Below are 16,298 nucleotides of genomic sequence, written 5' to 3'. Positions count from 1 at the left end.
GAAGGAGAACCGGCTTCCCTGAAACTGGTAGTGAGGGTAGCTGCAACCCTCTGATCCGATGAAGGGATTGGAGCCGAAGTTGGAACAGCCGGACCCAAAGGGACAGTATGCCCCAACCACAATGGAGCCGATGACACTCATCCCCCTCAGATTCGATGCCCAACTCTCGGCTCCGAGAGCTCCGATCCGACAGACTTGAGGGCATGGCCAGTGTCGAGGCCGAGGGTACCATCGGCGCCGAAATCCAATGGTGGATCGGAGAAGGAGCTATAGGTGCGAAAAACAGAGCTGAACTCCCCACACCGGTGGGGAGGGGGGGAGATGGCAACACGCCACAGACGCCGGCCGGGAAGGCCAACGCAAAGACTACCTCGAGGGTAGTCTAGTTGCCGCCTCCTCCAGCTCCGGAGAAAAACATGAACGGAGCCGAGGAGAGGATGGCCTAGTAACTTTAACAGGAGACAAAATCACCTTAGCGGGAGGGGCCGCTGGATCTAACTTGGCCTGCCACTTGCAGCCCTTCGCTCTCTTTTTCCTTTTCTGTTAGTCTCTGTCACCCTGTGTTTGTCTTTCATTCTCTTTCTTGGCCTCTCTCTCCCTGTGGTAAGGTGGGAGGATGAGTCCTGGACAGGGGAGGAGGGCCAGAAGGCTGGACAGCCACAGCCGTGGCTGGTGAAGCTGTGGAAGCAGCAGCAGCAGAAGTTGATTCCGCAGGTAGAAGACCCGCCAGAATCAACTTGTTCCTGTGATCCCGCAGGGCTCGGGGGTTGAAGGCCGTACAGATTTTGCAGCCGGATGACAAATGCGGCACCCCAAGCAAACTACACACAGTGTGACCGTCAGCTGGTGACAGCTTGTGCCCACACACTGCATGTAGAGAAAGTCACTTTCTGACATAGTAAACGCGCACACACACTACGGGTGGGAAGGGGGGGTCTACACTGACAAAGTTAACAACTTTCTAACTTGATTCTAGCGAGGAAACAAACCTGTAAAGAGAGATAAACTAATAGCTATCTATAGATTTATCAAAGGGGCACACACACCAATAAATTTCAAAAAACCCTGACAAATTTACCTAGAGCTCAAAAATCCCGTGCTGGCAAAGCCACAGCAAACGAGATCTGGGGATTGGTATTTTAGAATCTGTAAAAGTCTAATTGTTTCACTAGAAAAGGCTTGCATCTTAAGTAGTTAACTTAATTTCATCAGCAACCTGTGGGTTTCGGATCAGACATGGATCTGAGCCGGCAGCATACCAAGCAAAAAGATCCAAGCTCCTCCCCCTACCCATACTACACTGCAACCTCTTGGGTTAGGACCTCAGCCAAGCTTCTCACTTAATAGCAGACCCTGTTGCAGCAATCCAAAAATATTAATAGTACCATAACCACACTTAATGCAATGCTTGCCTACTTTGGTGGACAGATTTCACATCCCTAGCTCCTTATCTCTCAGGGATTTGCCGTCTTGTCTCTCTCCCTCTTCAGACTACTACTTCAGTTGGGACAGGACTGTCCCTTTAACACAAGGCATTGGTGGCAGACGTGGACTTTTCACAAAGCAGTCAAAATACTTCCTTTCCCCGTCAGTAGGGTTATATTCTCGTGGATGGGGTGCATGCTAACACACATTACATACAAGCGCATGTATACACACACATATATATATATACACACACACACACACACACATTATACATATACACGTACATATACATTATATCTACATGCGCATATATAGCTACTCGCACATGTACATTATACAGACCTATATATATATATATATATATATAAATATATAAATATATATATATATATATATATATATACACACACACACATTATACATCTACACGTACATATACATTATATCTACATGCGCATATATAGCTACTCGCACATGTACATTATACAGACCTATATATATATATATATATATATATATATATATATATATATATACACACACACACACACACATATATATATATATATATATATACACACACACAGAAAAATCAAACAATTTTTTTTGCAGTAGGCAAGCCGCTCGCCCCCAATCAACAGTTTTATTTTATATAATTATACATACACACCCAATTTTTTAATCCACAGACATGCATACGCCCACCCAGTGGGGAAAGGGCAAATTCCCAATCCTCACCTTTCCACAATCTCTCACTTAAATGCCAGTACATGCAATCAGTAGAACCAACTTTCCCTCCTTTCGACAACAGATACTTTTCTATATGAAGACATGACATATATGCAAGTAAATATGCATGTTTAAATATGTACAGCTATACATCTCTATAAAAATATAGATGTACACACACACGCACACAAATGGGTCTATGACTATGTCACAAGATTGACTTCAGAAAAGTTGAACTTCATGTGGTTGAGACCATAGCCTCCACTTTCTGAAAAGTTGGAAAAACCCACAATGACAAAAATCTGTTTTGGCAAAGGGCAAACCCCCTTCCAAATTATATATACCAAATCAGATCAGACTACAATGGAGAAAAGGGTAAATTCCCCTATTGCCACTGTACTGCGATCTCCATACCAATGCTTTGACATTTCAGAAAGTCATAGTGTCGCGACCATATGAAGTACAACTATCCAAAAGAGTAGATCTTCTGAAGGGGACCCATACATATCCAAGAATTACTCAAACCACAAATCTTACACACCTAACAATGCAACAGTAGAGAAAAGTATTTCATGACAAATCTACTTGCTTTATGCAAGCAAAGATAGGTTACCTAAAAAGTTAAAACCAAAATTGGTGGATGGGAACAGAAATCACATGTTCAACTGTACAGAAAAACACTATTACCAGCTATCATCTATGAAGACAAAGGGCAACTCTGCTACATCTTACAAGAGGAAGCAACTAGGAAGCTGTAATAGCACAAAAATAAACAGCTATCATTTACTGTATCAGGAGCTTTGTTGAAGGAGTCTAACCCTGAGGAATGGCAAATGATCACAAGAGATTTAGGTATGCAAAACATTGTGGGAGAGCTGAGACTGAAGCTGGTGCTGGTCTCAGATACCACAACTTACAGGTCAGAGAGGTGTTGTCAACTGTTCAAGCATTTCAGCTGGAGAGGGCTTGCGCTCTGAGCACATGGCATCCTCCTGATAGGCAGAGGCTTTGGCCCAGGTAGGTATCAGGTGGAAGGCTGTAGCAACTGCAGACCTGAAATCGAGCCTAGGGAACTCTGGACTCCTATGTTCTGCTGGCCTGGTCTCCTTCCAGTTTACATTTTTTGAAATGTGGCTGAAGCCATTGACAAAGGAGTGAAGCTTTTTTCTAGTTTAAACCACCCTGGGGACACCTGCCTGGTAACTTGCTGATCTTCTATACGGACCTAGCACAAAGGGGGACAGAAAGTCTTGTCCACCCAAAAGCAAGGCTATTAATAATCTTTGGAAGGTGTCCATTTTCTGCACACAATACAACTACCAACTTAATATCTACAGTCCCTGACACCCAACCTCGTTTTAAACATGCAAGGAGGTAAGCTTTTGTTTCCATCGCCTGTGACACAATGTGGATACCAGGCTGAACTGGCTTTCAAGTACTATTAGTAACTTACATCAATCCCCTTACTGTGGCAAGAAAACTAAAACAGTGGCTTTCTCTTTTACACTGACAATTACTTGGGACAATGCCCAGTTCTGGAAGTTAACCCAGAAGTCAAAATTTCTGCGGCAGAAATGGACAATAACTTTTTTCTTTGCTTACAATTACCTAGTTAATATTATGCAGTTTACTGAAATCAATCTGCACATGCTATTTTCTTTGGGAATACCTTAAAAACAAGTTCAACAACAAAGGGACACTGCAGAATATTCTGGGCATTTCTTGGTACACCACTTTTGAAAAGCAGTGGATAAACAGATCATGTTCACCCCCAAGGATTACATCATGAAGATCCCTTTTAGTCTGAAACAGATAGGAGGAACTTCAGAGATGGCAGCACACAGTCTTGCACTGTTCCTTGAGATGGGTTCAAATTCTGCTGGAACATTTACATTTGAAAACAGAATCGGTAACATTTACTTTAGATTACAGGGTAACTGGAAGAAAATGAAGTTGCAATTGCATGCAACAATTTGTACAGCAGTGGCCTGAAATTGTGTTTTCAGGCATCTGTAAGCTAGAACAGTTGGTGGCACACAAAGATAAAAATAACTGCTCCATAATGGTACATCTGTCTTCAAACTCTCCATACAAGACTACTTTAAATGGATGGAAGGTTCAGAAACTCTCTGTAGTGAGCTTGAGCCATGGAGAATTTCCTAGATTCCCAACTGAAGACTTCCTTTCACTCAATGAAGTTTCTCCAAAAGATAAATTTTGAAGGGAAGAGGCCGAAGATTTGGGGGGGGGGGTCTACTAAATCAGTCAAGTATGAGGAAGGGAAAGGTAGCCTACATAAGCTACTTCCTCATCCTCAGATTCCAAGGAATCTGAAATTTTCCTGCGGCATATGTCCCTCTTGCTTTTACCAAGGACAGTTCCTGGCACACGATCCTTTTGTAGGGCGGGTTGCCTGGTCCTTCAAGTCTTAGGCCAGCTTGACAAAGTTCTGTGAAGAGATGAAGCCTGGGGTAAAACTATGTGCCTCTTGGGTTTGGTAGAGCAAAATTTGGGGGAAGTTAAGGCCTCCGTTCAGACAGGCGGCAGCTTCAGTCCAATTCCCAGGAATATCTTCCCTTACAATAACCAAGGGGCTACTGCCCTCACTTCACCAGAACTATCATCTGAAGTTGTGGCTGTCTCAGCGGCTTTAGACTAATCAGGCCCATATTTCGAACCTAGTCAAGGCAATTCAACAAGCACTGTATCATAGGGCTGCAAAGGTTCCACACCTGCATCAACATCAAGGACAGGCAGCATGACAGACACTAAAATACAAGTGCTCCCTACATGCTTCATCCACTTATCTTTGCACTTTTAGGGACGACTGCCTGGGAGCCTTAAGATGCCACAGCATGTGAAAACCCTGTCCTGCTAGAATCCATACGCCGCTGAAGAGTCTCAGCCCTAGGTTAGTTTTACACAGTAAAATCTGGCACAGAATGGACAGAAACACTGCGCTGTGGAGCTAAACTAAACAATTAGCACAAATGGAAATCACTGTGGGGAATGTGATGCCTCACAAGAAATGCAGTTAACCTTCACAGTGCACATTCACAAAGTACTGGAAAAAATATGAAGTCACTAAAAGGGTACTTGGTCTGTAGGGTTCTGATGAATCAAACCAACTAAATGACAGAGAACACAGACTCATTCTGGAGCACTGTACTACAGTGCAATAACTGAAGAAGCCAGCAGACACCCTCCATCGACCCAGACAACTTGATGTTGGACAGGATGATCTGTGGGCTTTTGCATGGCAAGAAGTCACAAGAATCAGTACTGCAAAAAACAACTACAATAAACATCTCAACAGAAATAGAATAAGTAGGGGTAGAGTCTGCAATGGGAACTTGACATTGTCAATTAAGTTTTTATTCAGTTGCTGTCCCCCTTTCCATGGTTTTGGAAGATGCACTGAAAATCACTTAAGAGATGCAACAGTAGCTTCAGGATCAGCAACAATTTTCCAGCAGTAATAGCAACAGCCCTCTTTCATTCAAGCCACTACAATGAGTGACAGCAGTTTGGCATGTTCTGTACTCAAATACCTCAATCTGTGACTGTTCTGAGTAGTGAGCAAGGCTTACAGTAAGTAACCAAAATTCTTTAGAATCTCTTGAGTAAGGGAGGTACTAGCTGCAATAGAAATAAATGTAAAGTCTTGCCACCATAATCCAGGAGCATTCTGATAGCTCAGTTCAACTATTGCTTCCTGATGGGGGCTTGAAATAATTCCCAACTCCTAACAAGCTGATACTCTGTGATGTTTTGAGACTTGTACAGAAATCTCATTTCAGAAGTTTCAACACTTCACATAGACAAAAGGTAAACAAGGAAATGCATTCGCACTGCACTATTGACCGATCTTTTTTTTTTTACCCATTTCCTTTTTATGTACTTATGCTCAACATACGAAATGGGCTCTGTTTCATTAGTTCTTAGTTACTTTCTGGGACTAGAAATTCTAGCAATACTATAAGTCTATGTATGCCAAGCAGGTATTCAACTGCTTGCCGACTCCATGTCAGAGCTCTACCTCCTGATGATGCAGTTGCAATTTGTAGTGGTTATGAATGTTTTCTGTAATATGTAGCAAAGTTCAATACAATGATACACAAAATGCACCAGTGCTCCTGCCAATTAAAAAAAAAAAAAAAAATCAGTAAAGTACATTTGTGTACACTTACCATAAATGTAGATGTTAGAGTGTATTCACTGTTGCAGTCATTACTTTTGTGTAATCTGCTAGCAGGTTGCCCTCAGCCAGCCTGATTAACCATCTTGGGTCTTGTCTCGGTTGCTGTCCCTTCTTCCATGATGTCAGGTCATCAGGGGTATAAAACATGCAGCAGATGCCATTACATTAGTTTTTCTTGCCCCAGATGTCAGGTGACCCCAAATGGGGAGCAAATAAAATTAAAAACACAAAAATATATACCTCCAACAAAATGCAAATACACCAAAAGTGCTTTTAAGCATAGTGAAAGTAGAGGTATAGCCAGAGAAAAATAGAGGGCTGGAGGGAGGGTAATCAGGACTGCAACAGTGAATACACTCCAACATCTACAATTATGGCAAGTGTACACAACTGTACTATGTTCTTCGTGTTTCACTGTTGCAGTCATAACATTTGGGTAGATTCAATAAACCAAAAAAGGAGTAGAACAAACACCAAATAAAACAAATAACCAAAAAAGGAACCGCTCCGTTTTCTAAGCATTGAGTATTTCATCTCCGCTCCGTTTTCTTAGCACCTTTTTGGATTATTTGGGTAGATTCACCAAAGCTATGGTTGGGTGGAGGGAATTATACAGCATTAGGACCAGCTACAAGGCCTTGCAGGACAGCAGTGGCAAAGCCAGCTCTGGATTTAGAGAAAAGTGGTAAATGGTAATGTTTGGTGAAAGTATGAACCGAGCTCCAGGTAGCAGCTTCTAGAATGTCCCTGGTAGGAACACCTCTGAGAAAGGCTGTTGAAGTACATGCAGCCCTGGTGGAATTGGATCTGATCCCCTGGGGATAGTTTTTCCAGGGTGCTTACAGCAGAAACGAATAAAATGGCTTCTCCATTTGGAAATGGTTTGCTTTGAAATAGCCTTTCACTCTGCCCCTGCAGCAAATGCCACTAGCAGTTCAGATTTCCTTTGAGATTTAGTCCTGTTTAAGTAAAATCTAAGTTGTCTGTGTACATCCAATGAACGCAGAATCCGCTCCCCCTTGTTCTGTGGATTAAGTTGGCAAATGGTCTGATTAAGAGCCACACTGGATACCACCTTAGGCATGAAGGATGGAATGGTCCTGAGAGATACCCTATCCGCATGAAAAATTATGAAAGGCTCCACTGCCATAAGAGCCTCTAATTCGAAAATCCTTCTAGCTGAAGTGACTGCTAAAAGGAAAGCAGTTTTCCAAGAGAGAAATTTTAATTCTGCAGTAGCAGCTGGCTCAAAAGTAGGGAGAGAGTTTCTCCAATACAAAATTGGAGGTCCCAGGCAAGGGTTGGAGCTCTCCTGGATGGTCTAAGTTTTTGGCCCCTCTGAGATACTGCTTTAGCATTGGATGAGAGAAGAGGGGAGGTTCTGTGTTGTAATGAGCTGAAATGGCTGAGGCATGGATTTTTAAGGAAGAAAAAAGACGGCCCTTGTGAAGCATCTCAGTTAAGTATTGCAAAACCTGAGGAATGTTGGGCACTGCTGTGCTTATCCCTTGACCTTGATTCCAGGCACAGAATCTTTTCCATTTGTCAGCATACGGTTTTCAAGTACTAGGTCTTCTCGCCTCCAAAATGACATCAATCACAAGTTTGCTGAGGGATGCTAAGGGTGAATTTAGGTGATTAGCCACGCTGCAAGATTCAAAGTTTGGAGCTGAGTGTGCAGAGTTTGGTAGTTCTACTGAGACAGTAAGTAAGGTGTCTGAGGCAGGTGCTATGGTGGAAGGCGTGACACTGCGCAGGACTGGGTACCAGTGCTGGCAAGGCCAGTCTAGAGCAATCAAAATCATTTTTGGTTTGTCCTGTTTGACTTTTAGAGCAGAGGCAGAGGGGGAAAGGCATAGACTGATCGTTTTTTCCAGCTGAATGGCAGAGAATCCAGGCTTTTTTGTGAAGAGTTTTTGTGCAAAATTTGTCCAACTGATAGTTCTGGGGTGAGGCAAAAAGATCTGTCTGGGCTCCCCCATTTGCATGTCAACATGTTGAAAATACATGCTTCCAGTTTCCATTTGTGAGGGTCCATGAGATTTCTGCTTAGTTCGTCTGCCAGAGTATTCAGCTTTCCTGGCAGGAATTGAGCTTATAGTTGTACTTGAAAGGTCAAGGCTGTGTTCCACAATGCCATGGCTAGTCTGCAAAGGGGGTAGGAGTGTGCACCCTTCCTGCTTGTTTATGTACCACATAACCATGGTGGTGTCTGTCTATCAGTAATTGTCCTGGATGAAGGTAGTCCTTGAAGGCTGTCAGTACATTCTGTACAGCTAGCATTTCTTTTTGATTGATATGAAGGTGCATTTGATTTGGGCTCCATTTGCCCTGAATGCACTTCCCTGCCAAATGAGCCCCCCAAGCATAGTCTGATGCGCATGTAGTTAGGGTTTGGGCAGCAGGGGTTGGTGTTAATGACAGTCCCTTGTTTTGGTGGCAGGCCTTTGCCCACCATAGGAACTCTAGTTGCAGGCAAGGTATGATAGGAATCATTGTTTCCAGGCTGTGACAATGCTGACTCCATAAACATTTTAAGTACCACTGAAGTTTCCTCATATGCAGTCTTGCATATAGAATTAAAAGAATGGAGGCCATGAACCCCAAGGCTTGCAGAATTTGTCTTGCAGATAAGCAGGGTTTTTTGGCCACCTGTTTGAATTAAGTCACCAAATGAATTTGCTTTTCTGGCGCAAGGAAAGCCATCTGGGCAGTTGTATTCAAGCTTGCACCCAAGAATGTAATTTTTTTGAGAGGGTACCAGTTGTGATTTCTTTTTGTTTATATAGTGTACCCTAGACAAGTTAGAACCCTTTTTACAAACGCCAGATGTTTTAGAAGAATGTCTAATTCAGGCAGAAAACAGAATTGAGGGTGGCGCAGTGGTTAACATTGTCACCTCACAGCAAGAGGTTCTGCGGTTCGATTCTCGGCTAGGGTGCCTTCTGTGTGGAGTTTGCATGTTCTCCCTGTGTTCGCGTGGGTTTCCTCCGGTTTCCTCCTACACTGCAAAGACATGCATCTGGAGCAATTCTTCCCGGGCCTCCGCTGAAAACAGTCTCTGTGGAACCTAGTCGGACTTTCCCGGTCAACAAATGATAAATAAAAATAAAAAAAATAAATTGACTGGGTATGGATATATTTGAATATTTCTTTGCCTGCAAAATGCAATTACTGGAGCCAGGCACTTTGTAAAGACCCTGGGCGAAGAAGATAAGCCAAAGGGCAGTGCAGAGAACTGGTAATGCAAGTAGTCTGCTTTGAAGCGGAGGTATCTTCTGCAAGATTCACTGATTGGGATATGCAGGTAAGCCTCTTAAATCTAGAGTTGCGAACAAGGCATCCTTGTCTAGCAGAGGTAGCAACTGGTGGAGAGTCAGCATCTTGAATTTTGGGATGTCCAGAAAGGTGTTTAGAATAGATGAGTCCTGAATTAGACGCCATGATTTGTCTTTCCTGGGTACCAGGAAAAGTCTTTAATAGAAACCTTGTCCCTTTTCCTCTTCTGGTAGTAGTTGAATAGCCCCCATGTTCATGAGGGAAAGTACTTGTTTCAGGGCCTCTGCCCACTGATTTGTGGGTAGCTCTGGCCATCCATTTGGAATTGGCAACATATGGAAATCTGTATCCCTGGGATACTATATTTAAAACCCATTTATCCTGTTAGAAGTTGCTAGTTTCTTGCATGAAGAGCCATTTTCCCCCCAAAGGGGTGGCTAAAAGGTAAGTGCTTGGTAAGTGTAAAGGGAAGTCATTGAGACTGCTTACCATAGGGAGGTGTCTTGTTTCCAGATTTGGAAGAGGAGGCACCCTATTAATTTGCTCCGAAAGTCCCTTGGGACTGAAACCTGGTGTCTTTGGAATGTCTGGGTTTGACTTCAGTGGCTCTCGAAGAAACTGGAAAGGACCAGTTCTTAGTAGGCCAGTGCCTACCTTGGAGGTTGCACTTGTAAGAAATCTTTCAGAGTTTGCATAGATTTAGCTTTATCATCCATCTTTTTTAGAACTTTTTCAGCCTTATTACCAAAGAGACAATCCTGTTGTAAAGGAGCATCCAACAATTTTGCTTTAACATGATCAGGCAGAGTTTGCTTTTTGAGCCAAGCATGCCTTCTTAGCATAGACCCAGTTGCAACAGCCCTGCAAGAGGCCTCCAAACAATCAAAACCACATTGCAAAGTATGTTTTCCAACTTGTTCAGCTGAATGCAATAGATCCTGTAAATCCTTATTTTCCACAGTCAGAAATGATCGTTTTCTGTTTAAGCAGTCCCATGATATGCTGTTGATATTTAAGCATATGAAATTGACAGTTTAAAGCCCTGATTGCCAAGGTTGCAGAAGTGTAAGCCTTCTTGCCCCATCTATCCAGCGCCCTGGAATCTCTATCAGAAGGGGTAGGATTTTTAACAGTAGAAGCCTTAATGCCTTGGGACCCCGAGCAATGGTTTCAGGGTATGCAACAGGATTTTTGAAAAGGAATTTGTGGGAGTCAGGAACCCTGTAGTATCTGTCTTGGCTTACAAGGAGCCGGAGGCAGAGAATCAGGAGCCATACTAGATTCTGAAAAAAACATCAGCAATGTCTAGAACAGGAGGTATAACCAAAGGCCTATGCTGAGGAAGAAGAAAATCTCCAAGTCTCTTTTTAGATTCAGAAAAACCCTGACTTTCCCAGTGGAAATGTTCCCTTAAGGTATGTAAAGTTTCCCCAAAAGAAAAATCCTCAGGGGGAGAAGCAGAAGGAATGGAATCTTCTGCATCAGTCCTCATACATAGGTATAGACCATTCCTGTTCATTAGAAGAATCAGATGAAATAGAATCCTGTTCAGAAGATTCAGTCAATATCTTGCCTAGGCCTCTTAGAAGGGGGGGGGGGGTTGGCTACCCCTGATCAGAGTAATTAAATCTTCAGCCATTTTGATAATTTGTTTCTTAGGCATAGGGGCCTGCACACGAGGCCTAGGCATCAGCTTTTTAGACACAGATCAAGATTTTGGCCTTAGTTTTGAAGATGGCATCGGTTTAATACAAATCTGTAGGCCTAAAAACACCCTCAGAAGCCAGTGCCTGCACAGCAGCTCTGGACCCATCCAAGATAGACAGCCGCGGGTACAATAATTGAAGCATCTTGCGGCATACCGGACTCTGAATGGGTCTCAGTAGAGGCCTACGAATCAGAATTAGCGGATATCAGGGGCTGCAAAAGCGCCTCACCGAGTCACAGAGAACTGGCAACTGGTTTAGGAGAAGCGTCGTCGGCAGTTTTGGACCTCAACGGCCCCTCTGTTGTTTTCTTTGTTTTTTTTTTAGGTATTCCGGTAGTCACATTGCTAACTGATGACATTTCTGGATAATTAAAGCGAGAGCCAAAATATCTAGAAGCAAAAATGTACCAACATTTAATAGTGCATTGATTAAATAAAGCACAAAACTGACACCAAGGTACGCCGTGGTCAGGGCCTAGGTAAGGAATACAGTACAAGTGAAAATCCTTAAGTATTTGCTTCCCACAAGTAATGCAATTAACTTTTACTGACATCGGTAAGGAGCAAGAAAAAGTTTCCCAAATGGGGTACTTAGCTTTAAGTTGAAGACTTCAGTTCTGAAACTCGAAAACGAAAACTTCAGGAGTCAGCCGACCAGCACTTGTGAACCGCTTCTGGCACCATGCAGCAAGAAATGTAATGGCGTCAGCTGCATGTTTTATACCACTGACTACCTGACATCATGGAAGAAGGGACAGCAACAGACACAGGACCCAAGACTTTAAGCAGGCCGACTGAGGTCAACCTGCTAGCAGATTACCCAAATGTAATGACTGCAGCAGTGAAACACGAAGAACATCTAAAATATAAAATACACTTGCATTCAAGTAAAATGTAACAGGCAGGAAGGTGCAGTATAAGATTCCTAGTGAAGTGCACAGCCCTTGCCATACATCTCAATAACAGCCCTAGTAAAGTTCATGTGTATGTTTTAACTGGAATGAAAAACTTGGTGGCATAATTGTGCAGATGAGGATAATAATGCAATGTACAGGACAGTGATGAAGATGAATAAGCATGAAGAGTATGCAAACAGGCAAAGCAGATGTATGTGTTGCACTGTTGAATGGACTGGTGCTCATCTTTATCACCTTCATCATACCCCTATTGCATTTTCATCTTTATATTCATTTTTCACTACAAAGTAGTCTTGAAAAAGAATAGTTGTGTAAAAACATACCATAACCTTAGATGTGCTTCTCTTCCATGTTGCAGCATTCATAAAGTACAGTTGTGTACCTACCATAAATGTAGATGTTAGTGTATTCACTGTTGCAGTCATTACTCTTGGGTTATCCTGCTGGCAGGCTACCCTCAGTCGGCCAGAATTCCAAAGTCAAGGTCCGGCATCGTGTGCTGTCACCTCTTCCCTGATGTCAGTGTGCCATGGGTATAAAAGATGCAGCAGACACCATTTTCTTCAGTTTTTCTTGCCCCAGATATCAGATGCCCCCAAATTGGTAGGCTGAAAAAATATGCCAATAAAAATACTCGCACAAAAATAACCTTTATCTACAAGCAAATACACCAAATAGGTTGTATAGGATAGAGAAATGCAGAAAAGTCCCAGCAAAGAGAAGGGGGATGGTGGGTAACCTGGACTGTAACAGTGAATACACTCGAACATCTACATTTATGGTAGGTACACAACTGTACTATGTTCATCATGTTTCACTGTTGCAGTCATTACTCTTGGGTTGAATCCCAACGCTGAGGATGGGTGGCTGGGCTAAACAGGATTAGGAGAGGCTATGAGGCCCTGCAGAACTGCAGTGGCAAAGCCTGCCCCGGACTTAGAGGTAAGTGGTAGTGCTTTGTGAAAGTGTGCACTGAACTCTCAAGTTGCAGCCTCTAAGATATCTTAGGTTGGTACTCCTCTGAGGAAGGCTGATGCTCTGGTGGAATGAGGCTTAATGCCCTTAGGCACTGATTTGCCATGTTGAAAATAGCAGAAACAGATGCAATGGCCTATCCATTTAGAAATAGTCTGTTTTGAGATAGCCTTTCCTTGTGATCCTTGCAGCATATGACACAAAGTTGCTCAGTTTTTCTGAAAGCTTTAGTTCTGTCCAAGTAGAAACATAACTGCCTGTGTATATCCAAAGAATGCAGAATTTTCTCACCCTTGCTGTGTGGATTTGGATAAAAGGTAGGCAAGTGAATGGTTTGGTTGATGGCCACATTGGATAGCATCTTAGGCATGAATGTAGGGTTTGTCCTCAGAGAAACCTTGTCTGGATGAAAAATGATAAAAGGTTCCACAGCCATAAGTGCTTGTAACTCCGAGACTTGCCTTGCAGAGGTTATTGCTAGGAGTAGAGTTGTTTTCCAGGATAAAAATTTTATATCTGCTGTTGAAGCTGGCTCGAAAGGAGGCAGTGTCAGTTTTTCCAAAACATAATTTAGGTCCCAGGCCAGAATTGGTGCTCTCCTTGGAGGCCTAATGTTTTTGGCCCCTCTGAGGTACTGACTTATTACAGGATGAGAAAAGATAAGTAGTTCTCTATTGTAATGGGCTGAAATGGCAGAGGCATGAATCTTAATTGATGAGAAAGAAAGGCCTTTATTCAGCATCTCAGTTAGGTATTGAGAAATCTGTGGTATATTTGGTACACACGTGTCAATGCCTTGTTCCTGGTTCCAAGCACAGAATATCTTCCATTTTTTTTGCATAAGATTTTCTGGTACTGAGCCTCCTGGTCTCCAAGATAACATCCATAACAGCTTTTGAAAAAGGTGTGTTCTGAATGGTTACAATATCCGCCATGCTGCCAGATTTAAGGTTCTGAGTTGGCTGTACAGGATCAGATTATTTTGTTGGGTCAGCAAGTGAGAAGTTTGAGGCAATATCCATGCTGGACCTTGAGACAAGCACTTTAGGACTGGGTACCAGTGCTGGCGTGGCCAGTTTGGTGCAATCAGTATCATTTTTGGCTTCTCTTGTCTGACCTTTAGGAGTACCCTGGGAAGAAGAGGCAGCGGAGGAAAGGCATATACTGTTAAATTTTTCCAGCTGAAGGATAGGGCGTCCACTTTCCATGCTTGCTTGTGATAAATCCTTGTGCAAAATCTCTGCAATTGGCAGTTGTGAGGGGAGGCAAATAAATCTATGTCTGGGCATCCCCATTTCCTTATCATGCTGAAGACTTGTGGATCCAGTTTCCATTTGTGAGGATCCATGAGGTTTCTGCTTAGTTCATCTGCCAGAGTATTTGTTTTTCCTGGCAGGAATTGTGCTTGCAGGTGAATTTGAAAAGCCAATGCTGTGTCCCATAAGGTCATTGCTCGTCTGCAGAGAGGGTAGGAATGTGTACTTCCCTGCTTGCTTATGTACCACATGACCGTAGTATTGTCCATCATTAGTTGTCCTGGATGAAGCAGGTCCTTGAAAGCTGTCAGGGCATTTTGAACAGCTAGCATCTCTTTTTGATTGATGTGAAGATGCATCTGGTTTGCAGGCCATGTGTCCTGAATACATTTTCCTGCCATATGGGCCCCATGCATAATCTGATGCATCCGTTGTCAGTGTCTGTCTGGCTGTGGGTAAAGTGAATAGCAGACCCTTGTTGTGGTGACAGGCTTCTGCCCACCATCGAAACTCCTGTTGCAGGCAGGGAATGAGTACAATTACTGTCTCCAGGCTGTGGCAATGCTGAATCCAAACACTTTTTAGATACCATTGTAGCTTCCTCATATGCAGTCTGGCATATGGTATTAGTAGTATGCAGGATGCCATGAACCCCAAGGCCTGCAGGATTTTCCTTGCAGAAAAAAGGGTTTTTGTTGCCAATTTCTTGAAGTAAAAGGTTAGTTGCTTTTGTTTGTCTGGCGTGAGAGAAGCCATCTGGGCAGTTGTATTTAAGCTTGCACCCAGGAATATTATCTCTTGAGAGGGCACTAGTTTTGATTTCTTTTCGTTTACTGTGTACCCTAGGCCAGTTAGTAATCCTTTTTACAAACACCTGATGCTTTAGTAGAATGTCTTTGCTTGAATTAGGCAGTCATTCAAGTAGGGATATATTTGATTTCCTCTGTCTGGAAAATGCAATTACTGGTGCCAGGCACTTTGTGAAGACCCTGGGCGCAGTAGATACGCCAAAGGGCAGTGCAGAGAATTGGTAATGCATTGAGCCAGCTATGAATCTGAGGTATCTTCTGCAAGACTGTCGGATTGGGACATGCAGGTATGCCTCTTAGGTCCAAAGTTAGGAGCCAAGCTTTCTTGCCCAGCATGGGCAGTAGCTGCTGTAGAGTCAACATCTTGAATTTTGGAACTTCCAGAAACGTATTTAGTATAGACAGGTCCAGTATTAGTCTCCAGGTTCTGTCCTTCCTGGGTACTAGGAAAAGTCTGGAGTAAAATCCTTGCCCCTGCTCTTGTTGTGGTACTTGCTGAATGGCCCTTATGTCCATGAGGGCTGTAATTATTTTTTTCACCTCTGGAACCTGTAGCCTTGGGACACTATGTTCAGGACCCATTTGTCTTGGGTAATCATTTGCCAATTTGATGAAAAAAAAGTGCTAGTTTTCCCCCTTAGGGGGCTGCCAAAAGAAAAGTGCTTGGATCTGGCAGAGGAAAGTCATTGGGACTGTTTCCTGTAAGGTTGTGATGCGTCTTCTCCACTTCTGGAGGTAGGAGCACCCCATTGTTTAGGCCTGTATGAGCCTTGGGGCTGAGATCTGCCTCTGGGATGCCTTATCTGCCTTTTTGTGATCTGTCTGACACTGGAAAGGACCAATTTTTTGAAGGCCAGTTCCTGCTAAACCTGGGTGGCTGTACCTGTAAGAAATCCTTGACTGTCTGCATGGATTTTGCTTTACCCTCCATTTTTTTCAAAACCTCTTCTGCTTTAGTACCAAACAAAAGTATCATGCTGCAATGGACAGAACCTG

Source organism: Protopterus annectens, chromosome 8.part0 (genome assembly GCF_019279795.1).
Source record: "Protopterus annectens isolate FY-2018-M chromosome 8.part0, PAN1.0, whole genome shotgun sequence".
Taxonomy (NCBI): Eukaryota; Metazoa; Chordata; order Ceratodontiformes; family Protopteridae; genus Protopterus; species Protopterus annectens.
The sequence above is the reverse complement of the archived record's forward strand: the minus strand, read 5'-3'. Positions refer to the sequence as shown.